Genomic DNA, 19,651 nt, shown 5'->3' with positions numbered 1-19,651 from the left:
CTTGTTCTTTATTTTACACTACACACTTCAACAACTAAAGGTTTTAATTGTTCATTGACAACGATGGAGACTACTACTGAAAATGCTTTGAAGACCAAAAATCAAAGGGTTGATAAACTTAATAGGCTTGATGGCATGGGCACAAATTTCAACTGTTGGAAGAACAAGATGATGTTCTTCCTCACTGCCTTTAAAGTGGCATATATTCTTGATCCTTCTCTACCTCCAATACCTCTGATCAATAAGGATGACTCTAAGGAAATCAAGCAGCAACGTCGCAAGAGGGAAGATGATGAAGTGATTTATCATGGCCATATTCTGGATACTCTTTCGAATCGTGTCTATGATGTATACAATTCAGATCAAGTTGCCAAGAGAAATATGGATAGCATTGGAGAACAAGTACGTAGGAACAAGGTGCGGAAAAATTCTTTGTTAAGAAATATTTTGATTTCTTCATTAATGATAATCCTCTTTGTTGGACCAAGTTCATGATTTTCAAGTTTAGGTTTCAAAACCTAAAGATTTTGGTGTTGAAATTTCTGAATCATTAAAAGTGGGGCTATAATTGCAAATTTAGCCTCTAGTTGGAATGGTTGCCAAAAAAAATTACTTCGTACAATCGAAGCCTTCACTATGGATCAAAATCTTAAGCATCTTCATATAGAAGAAGATGCTAGAATTCTTCAAAGAAAGGAGGTTGAATCTGATCCTAAAGTGAACTTAGTAGATGAAGAAAATTAGCAATAGTGAGGGTCTAAGAAGAGAAAATCTTCTAGACAAAACAATATAAGTTCTAAGGACAAGAAAAAGAATCGGACATGTTACCACTATGGCAAGAAGGAGCATTATAAGAAGGAGTGCACTTCTAATAAGAAGCAAAAGACAAATAATGCCCAAGCTAACCATTTTGAGAATAAAGAAATTGCAGAAGTTGTTACAATGGTGTCCGAGTGGAAGGTGTCAATGATCTCTGAATTGAATGTGGCTTTTTCTTTATTCAATTCAACTGATTGGCGGTACGACTATGGTGCAACGATGCATGTATGTAATGACAAGACCAAATTTACAGCTTATGAAGATGTTCCTAATGGAAGTGTGTTGATTATGGGTAATCATGATACCGCAATGGTGCATGGCAAGGAGATAGTGGACTCATAATTCACTTCCGGCAAAAAGCTAGTGTTCACAAATATATTACATGTTCCACACATATAGAAAAATCTTGTGTCAGCAGATAGGCTAAATGCTGATAGGCTAAATAAGAATGGTTTTAGAGTTGTTAGGACAAAGTTACTCTTGTGGAGGTATGTTCAGAATGAGTATTAATAAAATGTCTATTGTTGCTTAGTTTGTTGAGTCTTGCTATTCTATATGGCATGATAGTTTAGGACATGTGAATAGTAGGATGTTATATTTGATTTCTAAACATGGACTAATTGATTGTGCTGGAAATGAAGAAAAGAAATGTAAAATTTGTGTTCAAGCAAAGATGACTAGGTTACCATTTCCTAAAATTGAACGAAATACCAACCTGCTTGAAGTTGTACATTCTGATATGTGTGAACTAAATGGTTTGTTAACAAGAGATGGTACTAGGTATTTTATTACCTGTATTGATGATTGTTCAAGATTTGTACATGTTTATCTATAAAAGGTAAAGATGAATATTTTACCATGTTCAAGTCTTATAAGTTACTTGTTGAAAACCAATTAGACAAGAAAATCAAAGTATTGAGAAGTGATAAGGGAGGTGAAAATTTTCCTTGTGAATTCCCAATGTTTTGTGAACAAATTGGAATTATACACCAAACAGATGCACCATATACTCTACAAAAAATGGTTCGGTTGAAAGGAAAAATAGAACATTGGAAGTTATAGTCAATTCTATGTTAGTAAATTCTAGATTGCCAAAGAATTTGTGGGGCGAACCTTTGTTGGTTACATGTCATGAACACAATAGAATTCCTTCTTCGAAAACAAAAACCCCTCCATATGAGACATGGATAGGGAGAAAACCAAACCTAAGTCATCCTAGAGTTTAAGGTTGCATTGCCTATTACAAGGTCTTGGATAATAATAGAACAAAATTGAGACCTAGGGCACTTAAAAGTGTATTCATAGGCTATGTAGAAAATTCCAAAACTCATAGGCTGTTTGATCTTGATTCTAATACTACTATTGAGTCAAGAGATGTGCAATTCTTTGAGAATAAATTTCTTAAAGGTTCAGTGCATATAAAAGATCGTACTAGTGGTTTAGAATTTCGTCAAAGTGTTGGTTCTTTTTCAAGTGATAAGAGGAAGTAAATTGACGGTCCTGCTTAACCTAGGAGAAGTCAAAGGCTTAGAAGAGAAAATCATCTACTATTTAATGTCATATCTTCGCAAGCTTTTATCTTTTTGGTTGAAGGCAGTAAGGAATCTCAATATTATTGACATAATAGAAGATACCAATATTATTGAATATGGAGGATGATTCAAAGATGTTTAGTGAAACTATGTCATCAAGAGTTGCTGCATTTTGGAAGAAAGCAGTAAATAATGACATGGACTCATTATTGTCTAACAACCTTGGATTCTAGTTGAATAATCCGATTGTTCAAATTAAATATGCTAGTTCAATTGGAAGCATGATATGTGCAATGAATTACACAATACCAGATATCTCATATGCAGTTTGTAGGTTTGCTAGATATACTAAAAATTTTGGACTGGAAGTCCATTGAAAGAGTTTTTGGTTATTTTAAAAGAATTAAAGATTTGGAAATCTTTTATAACAGATTTTGCATTGGTTCTTGAAGGTTACTCAAATACTAGTTGGCTTTTTAGTGTGAGTGAGAAGAATTCCACAACCGGGTGGGTATTTACTTTGGGTGGTGGTGAGGTCTCATGGGCTTCTAATAAACAAAGCATGATTGCTTATTCCACAATGGAAGCTGAATTTATAACTTTGGTTGTTACATGTAAAGTGGCGGAGTGGCTTAGGGATTTATTATTTGCTATTAAATTGTGACCACAACCTAGCCTTTGATTTCTTTATATTATGATAGCGAAGCCACTATGTCTAGAACCTAAAAAAAAATGTATAAAGATAAATCTAGACATACAAGTTTAAGACATGAGTATATTTGATAAATGTTACAAGATGGCATTGTGACTATTGTATTTGTGAGAACGTACAATAATTTAACGGATTTGTTGACTAAACCTTTGCCAAAGGACTTAGTGAATATAGCCTCATTGAATATGGGGTTGAAACCATTTATCTAAAATCACTAGCAATAGGAACTCTACCTTTATTTTACCACCACCACTAGATGAAAAGGTTTAAAGGGTAACAATAAGTTGTTAAATGCTTGTGAATACTAGATCTTTATGTACACAATTATCTCACTAGTTTATAAAAATGGGAGGTTGAATATATGGTAAGTTATATTTTTAATGAATTACAATTGCTTTCTAAGTGCTTTGTTAGATAAAATTAGAGAGTGTTTTCACCTATGTGATCATAGAAGTGATGTTGCTTCTACCAAAAGTTTGGTTTACTTTTGTTAATGATCATGAAATTAGCATGGAGCACATGGCCGATAATAGTGCTAAATTCATTATGAATTGATCAACGTATTTAGTACTATGTATGTGGTATTTCTTGACTAATTTACAAATATTGGTTTAATACATTAAGTAACCTAGATTTGATTTGTTCTAGAATTATATCAACACTAAAAGAAAAGTTTAAATCAAACGATACTTTTCTTTATGTATGTTATTATAAGTGTTAGTTTGATATTTCGTTTTACAAACTAAGTGGGAGATTGTAGAATTAGTTTGTTAAATGAAATAGAACAAAAAGGACTTGTTGAGTTTTTGGGGAAAGAAGATGGATCCAAGTGGATTCGCGCGCGGATCTCGAATTCGGTTGTGGATTCATAGCTGAATTCTTATGGGGACTCGGTCTAGAAAGTTTCAAACTTTCTGCTCAGAATCCAGCCTTGAATCCGGTCCATAATCCGGGACTGAATTCTGAGTAACGTTCAGACCTTTGTTTGGCACTTTTTTTGCTTCAAATGATGGTTGTTTTGATGCCAATGATTGTGTTTTGAAGGGACATTGGTTCTGAACGATAGCTACAAGTGGAAAACATCTTTTTCATATAAATTAACGAGCATTTAAGAAATTAAACTAACTTTCATCATTTCATATTTTCTTGTTAGATAGAACTTGCTATTTGTTGACAAGCTTCTTTTCCTTTTGGTGTATTTTAGGGGTATTGCCTTAATCTTTTAACACATGCTAAGTATAGTGGGGGCAATTAAAATGTTAAAGATACTGTTTAATCACGCTTTAAGAGTTGTCAATTCTTCCATTTTTATTGTGATTCTTTGTTTAGAGTTTTCTACGCTTTTAGTGTGCCTAGTTCTTTGTTTTGTACTAAACACTTCAACACGTTTTTGCTTGAATATTGATTAAAATTAACCATATTGCTTTCACTATGCATGTGTATCAACCTGACATTAAGTAAAATAAATCAGAAGTAGCACACAGAATGGTGCATATAGAAGGATAGCATGCAAAAATGGATGAAAATCTGAAGTACGATCACACAAAGGCAGGGAACAAAATGCCACATCTTGGGGATTTTTTGGTGACAATTGGTTGTTTGACCAAAATAAATTGCAATATAAACTTGATAAATAGCGGAGGATTTGCTTCTTGTTGAAATTTAGAGCTTGTGGCATGGCCTTCTTTAGTAAAAGCTTTTGAAATTTACAGCAAAGTTGCAATAGCAAGAGAATTTGGTTTGTCACTGAAGGGCATTTCATTTCGACATATTAGCTAAGATGTCACTTTCATCTCATCAGAATTCACAAAAATGCACTTTTCATCTCTAATGTTTAGGGTGTTGGACAATTTCATCCGTAAACTTTCAGTCAAAACACAATTCAAACTCGTAGTTTAATAATTTCGATCAATTTCATAACTAAAGTTCTATACAAACACATTTCATTCTCATATTTTCATAAATTTGATCAATTGGAACAATCGAATGATTGTTAACCAATTTGGATTGAATATCATTTTATTGTTAAATACCAAATTCGTTCATTTATTAAATTACATAAATAATAATAAGTGTGTTCGAATAAGAGATTTTTTTTTTAAACTTGCAATATGATGTATGTGAGATAAAAAATAGATTGGATGATAGGTAGACAATTTGAAAAACATGTATATGATGCAATAAACTAAAGTTTTGCAAATAAATGACAATCTAAACAATTCTTTCAATTTTTTTTTTCAATTGGCTATAATGGAGTTGTTGCCTCTCCATGACTTCGTTTCCTTTCGAACTTTGTGTACCATTTGTCATTAAGAAGAAAGTCATAGTGCTAAAAATTTCTTATTTTTTAAATAAGAAAATGAATTAAAAATGATTTTTGTAGTTTTTGTTGATCCAATGTTTTTTGTATTATACTAACTGGCTTGCTATGGTCAAGTAATGATATTCCATTCAAATTGTTTGGCAATCTACCAATTGTCCTTAATTAGTCAGATTTATGAAACTATTAGCATGAAATGTATTTGCATGAAACTTTAGAAACGAAATTGGTTAAAATTATAAAATCGTTTGGATGAAATGTGTTTTGATTGAAACTTTAGGGACAAAATTGTCCAACACCCTGAACAATGGGAATGAAAAGTGTATTTTTCCTTTGATGATCTGACTGTGTACTTAGAAAGAATATATGAAGCAGACAATTCCAAGATTTGAACTCTTGGAAATGATGTACACACACCTGAAGGAAGAGAAAAATCTAACAACCTGATATTCCTGTACTAAAATGGTTACTAACAATCACAATGCAGTCTATTAAATAACATCAAACAAAAAAAAAAAATCAAAACGAGTTTTCAAATTTATTAACCCAGTTAGCTGCTAAAAATTTGATCTTGAAATGAATCAATGCCTACATTTTTTAGCGCTTCTACCCTTCCTGACAACCTCCAACTATCTGATACAAGATTTGAACCAATGACATATTTACATGATGACTAGTCCAACTATAATTTCACTATTAGCCTTAGAATTTGTTTAAAATTTCAAATTGTGCCCCCAATGAATTTTGAAATAATTATGACATAACAAGATTATAAAGGTAACTTGCAAAAAGTAAGTGAGATAAGAAGCATTAAATACAACTTCAAATTATAAGGTACTATATCTTCACTCTAGTTTTGGACCATACCTTTTGTATTTTGTCTTAAAAAAATTTATAGTATGCAATTAATTTATTATATTTAACCCTTTTGAGAAAGCAACATCTTGTCTTCTTTCTCTCCAATCAAGTGATCAAGCATACTAAAAAAGCCAAAAACAAAAGTTAGAGTCTGATCCCAAACTTGCTTTTAGAATGTGGCTTTTCAATAGAGTATAAGCAAATTTCTTCATTTTTTTAAACTTGTTTTTTCTCAAACTTAGTTTGTTTACCATTTTTTATGCTTAGCAAGTGTCATTATTAATATTAAATACATGGTTTTTTTTTAAAAAAAATACATGCTTATTATTATTATTATTTGTAATCACTTCTTGATTAAAAAAAGTATGGCCGTTAATTTGTACCTTTATTGGATAATATTTTGGGTATGGCCATTAATTTGTACCTTCATTGGATGATATTTTGGCTTAGTTGTTGATTTAAACCTTGAATCTAACATCTCGTAATGTGGAAGATTTTAAGAACCCATCGTTAGTCACTAGCTGACCCTAGTAGTTGATTCAATATCTACTTTAGTTATCGACTAATCAATCAAGAAATCAAGAAATGACAACAAACTCGAGAACATTTCTTCAAAGAGGGGTCTAGAAAATGCAGACGATAATTGTTCTTTGGCTGTATATCCTTTCTCTAATTGCTTTTCATCATGAGATGCAAATATGATTGAGGCAATATCGCTGAACATTTACAACTCAGGCTGGTCGGGCCTTGGATGACTAAAGGAGTAAGGCTGCAACCTTGTAGGGGTTATTTAGGCCAACAATCTTATTAACTGCGAAGAAAAATGATTTTGCAACATTTCGTCCCTCTTCTACTGATGAATGAAATGATGCAAATTCATAACTTCTCGCAATCAATTCCATATTCTTCTAAAACTGGACCGTTGGAATTGGCCAGAAATAGATCAATGTGCACCCATAAAAGAGAAAATAAGGAAGCAACCAGGAGTGACAATACTACAATGGTGGTTGAGGTCCTATTTTGGCGACCCAGCAGACCTTTCAAGAAAGGATAGAGGTGAACTATGACCCAAATGGCAAAGAAGACCTTGCCAAGCAAGGGGCCCCATGAATCATATCCATTGTTTATTGCCCTGGAAACTCCAACTATGACCCAATCAGGTTTATGATCAAGAGTGTAGTTGGTGGGGTTAGAAAAGTAGTCCACTTGAATACATAAAGTTCTGACAACCCCTCAACATCACCTACTTTAGATGTCACTATAAAGTTGGTATCGACTCCAGCTAACACCTTCAGTAATCCTTGAAATATAGCAAACAGATGCGCGTAAATGCCCCTGATCACCCATAATTGTTCATTTCTCCACCATTCATCAATGCCTACTCCACTCCATCTCATTTCCAGGATACTGGTTGCAAAGATACAGAGAAAAAGTAACAAAAATCACAAGCTAGCGGCTTTACTGAGCTGTATTGATGGTAAGAATCAGAAGTATTAGAGATCTGAAAACTAAAGAGTATATAATGTTGTACATAATACATCACGGCTGGTAAGGTACAATATGCTATAAGGGGAATTGATGTCAATGGTATACTGTAGCATTTATGTATGATACTCTTTCCAACCATTTCAAGCCACTGCCATAACCATACCAAAGAGAACAGTGCCTGCTTAGAAAAATTTCAATTGAACCAAGAGCCCAGTGGAGGACCTAGTGAAGGTGATCAGATAGATTAATCGGTGCTGATCCTACAAATGCAGGCCTTGCAGGCATACAATAAATGGATCACCATCCGTGGCAATGCATTTTAAACCCCGTTAAAATATCCTCAGTAACTGAGCCATATATCCAGCCAACCTGATTTGTAGTTAAAGCTGAATGAAAAGTTCGTTAAATTAAATATGATCAAGAATAGGTATAACGATTAGAAAAGAACTAAGTACGAGTATATGATCGCCAGCAGCACCTCAGTTCCCCATTCTGTTTTATCTTCATAGCTGCAACTAATCACGTGGATGGCTTCTTTAAGCAGAGAAGACGTATTAGCCTTGACTCTGCCACCATTCTCTAGCAACGTAGATGCAAAAAAATTCGGGAAACTGTCCAAATTTCTTCTCCAATTTGTTCTCAGATATGACAGATAGATTTTCATCCTTGATTCCTACAAATAAAGTTGCTCTAAATGCACAATCCACAGTATTTAAGACATAACTTGAGTTTGATTTTTGCTACTTATGGATTGTAATTATCAAACCCAATTAAATCAAAAGGATTAAAAGATTTAGTAAATGCATGTTCCCATTCCTAGCAACTTCAAACGGTAGGGCAGGATTGAAATTGGCAAGGAAGGAAAATGCAACTTCACTGAGGTTTCTTCTCGAGTGCAGAATCTTGTTTAGCAATTTCATCTGAGTTAAAACCAATCGTTATTTTTTCCGTTTAAATTTTATGAGATTATTTCTGGCAAAGAATTGATATTCCAAAATATGATCAAAGAGGAAACCACATTGAAATCTTTGACCAAATAAAGGAACTACATGAACAAGCAACACAATAATAGTAGGATGGTAGCCTTTCTGTACTTGAACAAGCATATACTCTATCAGCTTATTAGAATGCACAATGGTTTATGATTACTATTCACTATTCTTAGGAGAACAAATACTGCAAAATCCATTGGTAGAAAAATTTAGAAGTTGTAACAATAATAAAATATATATCAAATAAATCCATGTTTACAATCACAACACATCCAAAAGACAAGAAGAAAATTGTATTGTACCAGACATGAGCAATAAAGAAGGAAACGAAATGAAAAAGAAACTAACTTTTATAAAACATGAGCTTGTAATAGTATAAAAATAAACAAAACTTGTGATTTTATGAACAAAAATTAGAAAGTGATATAAAAGTTAATCTAAAATCTAGATTGTTTAATTTTAGAATATAAAATTGAGTAAGAGATTTTAGAATTTCTGAACAATTTAGAACAAAACAGTAATTTTACAAAAGTATGATGACAGAACTAATATTGCATAAATATAGGGTAGCTTTGAATCCAAAAAGAAAGTGTGAGGATTAAATAGCAAAAGAGCAAAAATGTGGATCTGGTAATTTTGCACTTTTTTTCAACTTGAAAGCAAAACCCGACCTATTTAGTAAGAACCATGTTTACTTGGCGATCCAACCGGACGGTTAACTAGCTTTTGCAATCTAGACCAATTTTTTAATTCTTCGAGGTTTGTGCTTTAACCCAGCTCAAAAAACAACACGATCGATGATTCAACCGGTTTGACTGGACGATCCGAGCTAATTTTTAAACATTCATTCTAGTTCCATCCTTTGTTATCCAATGTCTGAGTAGACACAAAACATCTGGAGACTTTCAATCCTAGACATACCCGGACGACTTCCTAGCACGGATTTTTCAGTTTTATGAACTTGAATCTAGTAAGACATAATCTTATGAAACCATATGCAAAACAAAAAACAAACTAAAGAAAAGGAATAGAATACTGAGGTTGCTGCAAGATGAATGAGTACACGACCGGAAGTCATGAAATTCTAGAAGAAATTAGGAAGATAAATGCAGATTTGATTTTTTTTTTAGTGGATTCTTTCTCCATTTTTTACAATGCATATATTTAAATACATGGTATGTGTTTCCATTTATTAGGAAGAAATATGATCATTTTGAGTTTAACTAATTCTAATCCTTGTTAATAAATGAAGACGCGTGTCATGCATTTAGATGAGCATTACAAGAAATGGAAAGATAATTCACTAGAGAGAAGTCAAGTCGGCTAACACAAGGCAAAAGATGGTCATACTAAAAATTCTCACACAGTTCATACATGGATACAACCTGTACCTTCGGCGCCCTCTTTCAGACCTTCCATTGCATGCACACTTGGTTCGATGCCATCTTTTTAATCACTTTGTCTCGGATTTTGCCTTCCTTTTCTTCTTTATCTTCTTATGTCCAGCACAAAGTCTGCTCCAGCACCATTCAGTTGAACAATTACAGGTTCTAGCAGGTGATTTATTTTTCTTTGGAGCATCGTAACCATAGAGCGCCAGCCGCCTAAAAACACATCCAGTCCCAACATAAATTGGTCCTTGAATGCCATCCAGACCTTTCATGTTAATCTAATGAGAAGAAATGAATTGTATTTGGATTAGATTTGTCAATGCACTACCAATAATCAGAATTGAATTTTAATACTAACTCTTACATCAAAAAAGACAGTATTCCTGTTTGCATAGCGATCATTCGTGTCAATTCCATCAAACCTTTGAGGAAACTGAACCTAACACACCCTCTTTCCCAATAAGGGATCCATCATGAAACACATTGCCTCCCTCAAAACTTTGCTATTGTTGATGTAGTGGTCACAATCCAAAATTAACAAATAAATTGCATTGGATAGAATTGCAGAGACTCTAACCTGACATGTAAGTGCAGGCGAGTAGAAAATATCATGTTCTTTTTCACTATTACGTGAGATGTAGGCTGGAAATTGTCTTAAGGTTGTCGTACCAAAGCATTCGTTGGACCAACCTTTTTGTGATAGTTAAATCCAGGTTTCTTTTCCCTTGATACATACACTAATTGTGGCAACTTGTTTGTGTACATGTCATCTCCACTACTTTGGCCAACGAAGACCTAAATAAGGCCATCAAGAAACTATTAAAGCTATGAACAGATATAGCAGTACAAGCAATGATGACATCGAAATCCACATACCTGAATCATCCCAGGATGATCTCTAACACTGTTTCCAGGCCATGGAGTCCCATCCGGCATTGTCCAGCCTTTCTCTGGAACCTTTTGTGCCTTTGCAACCAAAACATTCAGCCTAACTTTAAACTCCTCGTATTCCCTCTGCAATCACAATAAACGGTATGCAAAATAACATCTGAATGACCTTATAGGAGAAAAGCATTTTAATCGACATATGCTTACAGAAAACTTATACCTTCATTACTCTTCGTTCCCTTACAAAGGAAGGCTGAATCTTATCTTTGAGATAGTCAATCTTTTGAGCGAAATACCACTCAGGTGTCCGGGGCTCAATATTGAACTTCTTGCAGAAAGGCACCATTCCCTTGCAAATTCTGATGTTTCTGACATTGCCTCAAATGTTAACATGGAGGCACCATCATCTGACACACAACATGAGACTCTATCAACAGGATAATCCACTGCAACAATGGACAGAATTGTGTTTGCAGTCACCAAGGGTGGTTCTTTCAATAGATCAACTGTAGTGACAAATATGTCTATTGGAGATAGCTGAGAAGGCTGGCCCTCTTTTTCATACCTAAAAATAGGCCAGAAATGAGTTTCGAGAAATCAAACCTAGGTTGGCATTAGCTATTAAACATAAATTCGGGAATGAAGTTTGATGACATCAACCTGAGCGACAATCTGTCTAGGTAAGTTTCCCTTTCAACTGGAAGCCACTTTAGAAATTGATCAAGAATCCATGAAATAGCGAACCAAATTTCACAAATCACAGATACTAGCCACAATGCATAAGCATCCTGTACAAGATTCAGTAGCCGATATTGGAAGAAAAACCCAAGAACAACCAAGCGAATCACGATAACCATCCGATATAGGTTGATTTGATTTGAAGGAATGTGGACTTTTCTAGATAGTGGTTGTCGACCTTCATCCATCCTTGTTGAAAAGAAAAAAATTCAAAGTTAGCAAACCAATGAAACTATGCAGGCTCGAAATAGTATATCAGATCAGTAAGAACTATGAAAGGGAGAAGGCAAGTTCAGTCCTCAAAAAGATGCCAGTTTGCAAACCGAAAGGCATGGTGATTTCATCATCTTGTAAGTTTTGAAATTTTAATATGACATAAATAAAACTAAGGGTATAGGCTTGGCAGCTGATAGAGAAATGAATCACAGAAGCTTGACATCACAAATGTCCCAAAACTTGTAACTAATTGTTCTTGTAATTCCTTGGAATTTCTGAAAAATAGCTAATAAGCTGAAGTTGGTTTCTATTTCATTAGGTGGCGATGTTGACATTTTGGTAAACCTTACAAGGGCAGGTCGAGACCCATCCCATTATTATCCCAATCTTTTCCATTATTGACACTCTCCATGATCAGTAGCTTGTCTTCTTGTTTTTGTTTCTAATTTTCCATCCTCTCATTCCAAGCTACACTTCCATAGCCATAAGCAGCTAAATCCTTGGAAGGATCCAAGGATCTTGTTTTCACTGCAAATTTTACAGTTGATTGATCCTGTAAATGTATATGTGTAAAGTTTGAATAAATAAACATATGGAATTTTATGTGTCAGAATTGGAAAACTCAAGTAGGTGTACTTATTACCATATGTATTCTCAAAACAAACAATAAACCAAGATTTATCGCAGAAATAAACATAAATTAAAAAACAAATTACCTGGAAGGCCAGGATCTAGAAGAGGAAGTGCATGTGACTTGTTGCCCCTATCACCTCCATTTGCAGATGGCATGATGGACGGGACCAATGCATGTTGTTGAGGAGGTATATTAGCATCAATCTGCATACGATTTATGTACAAAGGACCAATGTTGAACAAAAAGTACATGCATCAGTTCTTGAGTATGGCTTCAGTGGAGAGTAATCATAGAATTAGGAAGTAGGAGAAGGGACAACATAAATTATACCATTTCGCCATCAGCGAGAAGAGGAACTTGAGCCAGCTCTATATGAAGATTAGGAGGAGATGCTGTGTCTGCACCAAAAGATGTGCTATAACTCTCCATGCCGGTGCCTACTGGAGCAGAACTCAACTTAGCAGCATCACTCTCCTGGACTGCAAAATTGAACTCGTTATCCAGGTCATCGATATCATCATCTTCTTCATCACCCTCCACTCTAGCACACCCTGCATATCGTTGTTGCAGCAAATAATAGGTAAATACATAACAGCAAAGAAATAGTGGGCATAAAATTGGATTTAGGTAAAAAGCAAAGCTTTATTCTAATTTCTACTAGCTTAGCTTCATTGACAGACACTTACAAGATGCTAATTGTTTCAATTGTGATTAAACTTATTATGGCGGTAGTATTATTAAGGTGCTGCCCAAGCCTATTGCTTCACTAAATTCATGTGGTCAAATGTATTGGTTTGCTAAGTAGGAAGCTTGCCACCTGATGCAATTTAAGGGACGAAATAGAGCAAGAAAGGAACCCAGATTTCACTTGCACATGATTTTTTTTAGTTTTACTGGCTCAAAAGTTGAGAACTTGGCAAATTCTGAAGGCGATTAAGACTCATAATCTAATATGCATAAATACAGTAGTAATAAAACTGTTCATTGGAACTATAAGACTTATTCTCAAGATCTAGCTCAATGTCAAAAATAAAATAATTTAGTACATCTCAAGGGGATAGTAGTTGATGTAAATTTACTATCTTTCAAAACACTACATGGTTTTTGCCAAAAGTCAATATCCTTTTAAAGATTGGAGAACTCAACTATGAGGTAATATCAAGATTAATGGTACATTTTTCTTTGGATTATCTTCCATAAACCGTTCAATGTAAAACATGTGCGAATATATGACACACAATCTTCATTCAAATTTTATTGGATTTTACACATGAAGCATGCATGCAGTCCTGCTCAGTGTAAAATCCTACACCAAAGTGTAAGAAATGTTAATCCTTTCTTTTGAAATAAAATTCCAACAAATTACTTCTTGCAAGCATATATATATGAAGTGATCTTTAGATACCCTTGAGATGCTTGAAGCGAGTTTTGCTCTGAGGGCAGAGCTAAGTGCCCTCTTGGTGCTCGTAGTCTAGCACGCCCTACAAATAGGGAAGGCACACTCATTGCATGCCACAAACGGCTCCCCGTCAAGCATAAAGCCAACCTCATCACCACAAATCTGGCAAATTTTCCTGCTCAGCTGCAGCTGCTGGAATAGCCTAGGCTAAAAGTACAGGAAGGGCCAATGAGTAAGTTCACTCTGTTGACTTGACACACCATAGATTTACTAGCTAGGAATAGCATTTGCCTTTTTGGCAGACGCAAAAAATGATTATGTATGAAAGCAAATATTGTCACAGCACCTATTTTAATGCTACAACATATTTCTTTTCTCTACAATTATCACTAGCCTTATACTTGAATTGTGAACCTCTTATTTAGAGTAACCACTTCAACCTTTGTCACAAACAACTATGTAATTAAATAGTACTCCTAAGTCCTAACATTGTAAATGCCGTGGAGCAGATTTAAGGCCTTTGCAATCACAAAGTTCGATTGCAGAGAGATCCATATCAACTCAACCCAATCTAGACTGTTCAATTCAAATATTGTTAAGGTAAATTTCTTGGTCATATCACCTCTGCCCCAATTTGGTAATGGCAGAGGGAACCGGAGCCTTGGAGCAAACAAAGTTGTCTGAATATAGCACTCTATACAGACAGGTAAGTATGGCAACATAGCTAGTTGAAAGACTTACAACATCTGATGAGCCATCATCTAGCCGGATGACAACTAGCCCATTCCGGTGATGAGAACCAGCAATCAGACCAGCATTCATGTCCATTGCAAGACCAACAAATACATATACCCGTTTCTCGATTGAAGTTGAAGTTAGCTAAGCTTTTCTCAATATATAGATCAAGAAATTCAATTATCTGCTAGTTCAAATTAAATTGCAACAGTACTAGCTAGCTAGCTATTGAGATCTCTATGCATCAACATTGAACAAAATTCGCCACGGCAATATATTTTCTTCTAATTTGCATATCAAGACGATCAGTTGGAAGAGAAAGGCCAGCCATTAGCACTTGTACAAGTAGTCTAGTACAAGCTCAAAACCCCGAATGCTATATTATCAACAATGGGACGCGCAGGATAGAAGCCTAAATTCCAAGCTAAACCCATGCAATTAATCAAGAAAACTGAAAATAGTCTCCCAAGTCCCAACTGATATATTTCACATTATCATTGCAAAGATGATCGAGAGGATTTAGAAAAAGGTCACAAGAACTGAATTGATATTATCTTTCTTTCTTTCTTCGTTTCTCTTTACTCATGTCATGCAACCATGGTGTGAAGAAAATTTTCGTTTAGTAGAAGAAAATCTGGACGGAGCTCCCAACTACATATAGCTACATTTTTATTAAGATACAGATCGTTTCTTCACAACTTCATCTTCTTTTTTTTTAATAGTTTGTTGGAAAAAGAAAGTCTTGTCCCTTCTCTTGTATTTCTTGCAATCCTGGCTTCAGATCATCAACAACTCTGCCGGCACAAGTAAAGCCAATTTTGATACAAGTAAAAAAGGCAGTTCATATTACATAGAATGATACAGTGCTAGGGTACTTTACCATGGTTTCCTGGTCTTGTATCCTCAGGTAATTTGTTCAGCATTCAGGACTAGTGAAGTCAAGTCAAGAATTTGTTTTCAAATAAGCAAAAGCTATGGTATTACACGTCAAACTGGATTTTGGAGGAAATGCACAAAGTTGTAGAGTTTTGCAAAAGATTTTTTTTTTAAAGTTGTGAAAGAATTTGAGATACTTCTTTATGATAATTTTAGTGCCTAACATTCGATCTTAAAGGACATCTATTAGGTTGTAGCATTTTCTACGTTGAATTAAGTCGTCTGATGAGCAAAGGATATAGTTAAGTTTTTCTACATTATCAATAGATGATATGTATCAGGCATCTAAATTTGATCCCATAAAATACATTAAAGGCTAATTGGGAAGGAACAACAGAAAGTACATAAGACTAGTTAAGAAGATGCTTTCTTTGCAGGCTTTCATTATTGAGTAATTGAATCAGTGGTTGCTTCCAAGTTATACTCTAGAATTAGTAATCAAGAAGAAATGATATCTTTTTCTTTCCAATTCCCGCCAGGAAGAGGAATTCCTGTTATGCATCTTCACCAAAATCTAAGAGTATTTGGATCTTTTTGGTTTTCTCGTGGAAAACTTTCATTCCGTTTGGTATTTTCTGGAGTTACGATTTGCTACATATGAGTTAAAAAGGTGATAGAAAAATATGTTTACAGAAAACGTAAAATTTTTTTGGAGAAAATTGCTCAATATTTTTTGGTTCCCACAGTTTTCCTGGATTTTTCCATGTCTACTGATCAATTCCACAAGATTGTGTGTATATTAGCCTACACACTATTTCGAAAATAGAATTTGCTCCTGGACCATGAAAACTGACTAATGGACCTTGGCCTTGGCTTTAACAACTTGGGTTTTTCAGATGTATAACTAAATGAAACACGGGCAGATTTACATTGGTGGTGCCAGCGGAGGCACGTGCCCCCACTAGGTCAAATAAAATACAATTATTAAGCATAAAAAATTTTTAAAAATTTGAAGTTTTGCCCCCATTCAATTTTGAAATAACTACATGATCTAGTAAGATTATTATTGTAACTTGTCATAAAGTAAGGAAGAGAAGAAACGCATAACTGCAACTATCTAGGACATCAAACTCTCACACATTATTATTTCAAGCACACATTCAATGTGTGTGCAACTAATAAAAAGATATTTAAAAATTTAATTTATTTTTGTTGAAAAGTCTTAGTTTAAAAAAGATCAATTTTTTAGTATTTTGAGGAAAATGGTAATTTTTTGTTAGAAAAGTGTCAGTTAATTCAATTCATGTGGAGTGGTAATAGAAAATTAGGTAGTTAAAATGATGTAGTAACTCTTTTTAGAAATAAAGGTACATTAGGCAATGCATTAAATGACATAATTTATTTATACCAAACTCCTCCCTCTACCTTGTCTCACTGCTTTTGTACTTTGTATCAAAAGTAGTAGAATTTTATTAATTTATTATATTTAAGTCATTTTTTTTAAAAAGAGTGACTCCATTTTATACAAAAAAAATTTATGAAAAATTTGATTTTGTTACTTGTGTTATTATTGATATTAAACACATGCTTGTTATTACTAGTTACCTGTGGATTAGAAAAAAAAATTACAAATGTGAATTTGTGCCCAATTGAACAATATTCTAGCTCCGCCACTGAAATGAAAGAAGTTTCAGACATGAAGGTTGATGCATTATGTCCGACTTGGTTCTTCATGACAAGTCCTTGTTGGGTCGAGTTCGTATCAAGATGTATGTAGGCTTATCGGGCAATTAGCTAACCAAAGCCTTAAGCATTGAGCTTCGTACGCTTGAAGCACTTGAAGCATCCAAACGCCTTAAACAATGAAAAGAAACTTGAGTCTTAAATAAATTTGTTAGTTATAAGGGATGGTAACGAAGAGCATGCGTCAAGTGTAGGAGGATATGGGGGAAGAGGAGAAGGGAAGGAGATTTTTCTTCCCACTTTTTAAATGACGCTGAGGGTGGGGGATGATACCCCATCCCTTGCCCTATCCGCTGCATACTTAATAAATATAAATATGAATTTTATATATAACCTAAAAACTATAAATGAGTCTTAATTAAAATAAAATTCTTAATTAGTTATCTGTAATGAAGATTTAAGTCGATCAATCCTTAGTTATGATGATTAACAAGGCAAAATGATGATTTGGACTAATATTTTTAGTGAGAATTTTGCTAGAATAGATGCTCAAATATCCAAAAATAGAAAGAATGAAAAATAAGAAGGAATAGAAATTGTCGCTCAGCATCAGATGCAGTTTCATACACACAATTACTTGATTGGACATCCGAAACACCACAATGGAGATATCCCCTATCATTGGACACAACGTTGGAAGCATAATGACGGGTCAGTTGTCCGAACATTGAAGCAAATAACATCGGATAAAATGTTGAATGCTAACTCATTCTATCAGCCGTTCGAAATTAAATGCAAAACTTGGAAAGCTACTAATCTCTTTCTGATGCATTTGTCGAACAGTAAATATTTGGATCGCCATCCGATTGGGTTTCTTATGTATAGTTCAGACCCAAAGCATTTGGTTCAGGCATTCGAGAATCGCAATGGTTAGTTTTTAACAATGAGTGTTTTTTGCCGTTGGGAGCTTCTTGGATCAGATTTTCATCTTCCATAAATACCCCAAGGCTTGAAATATTAGAGAAACTTTTGCCTATAAAACTACAAGTTTTGTGAGACTGATTTTGAGGAAAATTACTCCTTGTATGTGTACTTATATTTTTTGTGAGGCCGAAAAGTGAAAAGAGTTACTTCATTGGTTGGGTGAGCATTCAATTATAACTTAGAAAGGGTTGACTAGTGAGAGTTGTAAAACCCGTTGGTTCAATTAGGGTAGAAAGGTATGACTAAAGGGTAAATCCTTCTTTGAACAAGTTGGTTTGCTTCACTAAGATTCGAAGAAACTCTTAGTGGGTTGAATTCCAAGCTTGAAGAAGCTTAGAAGTGGCCATAGGCACCAAGAAGGGGAGCGAACCACTATAAATTGGTTTGTCTATCTTTTACTAATATAGACAAACTCTTTGTGGAAAGTGTATGAGCAAACTCTTGGATAAATTTGGTATGAGCAAAGCGTGATCCCTTCTTTGTACAAGTTGCTTTGCTTCACTAAGATTGGAAGAAATTCTTAGTGGATTGAATTCCAAACTTGAAGAAGTTTGGGAGTGGATGTAGGCATCAAGGAGGGTGATTGAACCACTATAAATTGGTTTATCAATCTTTTACTTTATTTGCTTTTCCTTTTATTTAATATCTTGCATGAGGCTCAAGTGTATGTTCACTTAGATTAATTTGGAGAGTAAAGTTGAATGAAAATTTGCTATTTTTACTTGATTTCTATTCAATCTAATTCACCCTCCCCCTCTTAAGTTGCTCTTGGACCTTACACGTGATTAATTAGTAATAGCAGTAAATTGAGGTAGAGCATGGTAGTAGACTATTAGTAATTGTAATAGTAGCAGCAGCAATTATGGTACTATCAGTAGTAGTAGTAATAGTAGTGAATTTAGTTGTTAGACTCGAGAAATACAAAAATGAAGTTACCAATCATGGGCACTTACAGCCGTTTAGGTTGTTGGGCACTACTAATGACTTAAATTCTTGGTGAGATGGGAGGTCAAAAGTTTAAATTTTGCCTTCCATCACTTTGCCACTATGTGACTTCTCCAAATACATACAGGTGTATTGTGCATTCATCCGGTTTAATGGTGGTTCAGTTCCCATTGATTTTTCATTTGCTCCAATTGGGCCTCCCTCTAGAATATGTTAGAATAAGAGTAAGAGTAGAGTAGATGGTAACAATTAAAAAAAAATTTCTTGAGCACCTGCACGTTGTATGGGACCGAGGGAGTTATCTGAAGGCAGGGCAGAAGGCAATTACTTAGAATATAGGTTAAAAAAAGAAAAGTCAGACATTTACTGATCTGACATAGGGTGGATACAAATCTATGGCCCGGCACCTGACATCCAATTTTTTAAAAAAAAGATGGCAGG

At 34.5% G+C, this 19,651-nt stretch overlaps 1 pseudogene; it reads right to left on the bottom strand.

Moving 5' to 3' along the window:
- Nucleotides 1–7,117: 7,117 nt before the first annotated feature.
- On the bottom strand, nt 7,118–14,815 carry LOC113708276 (probable cellulose synthase A catalytic subunit 3 [UDP-forming]; annotated as a pseudogene).
- Between the last annotated feature and the right edge of the window lie 4,836 nt (nt 14,816–19,651).

This window comes from Coffea arabica, chromosome 9c, assembly GCF_036785885.1.
Source record: "Coffea arabica cultivar ET-39 chromosome 9c, Coffea Arabica ET-39 HiFi, whole genome shotgun sequence".
NCBI classification, from domain to species: Eukaryota; Viridiplantae; Streptophyta; class Magnoliopsida; order Gentianales; family Rubiaceae; genus Coffea; species Coffea arabica.
Note: the sequence above shows the minus strand (reverse complement) of the source record. Positions and strands in the feature narration are given on the sequence as shown.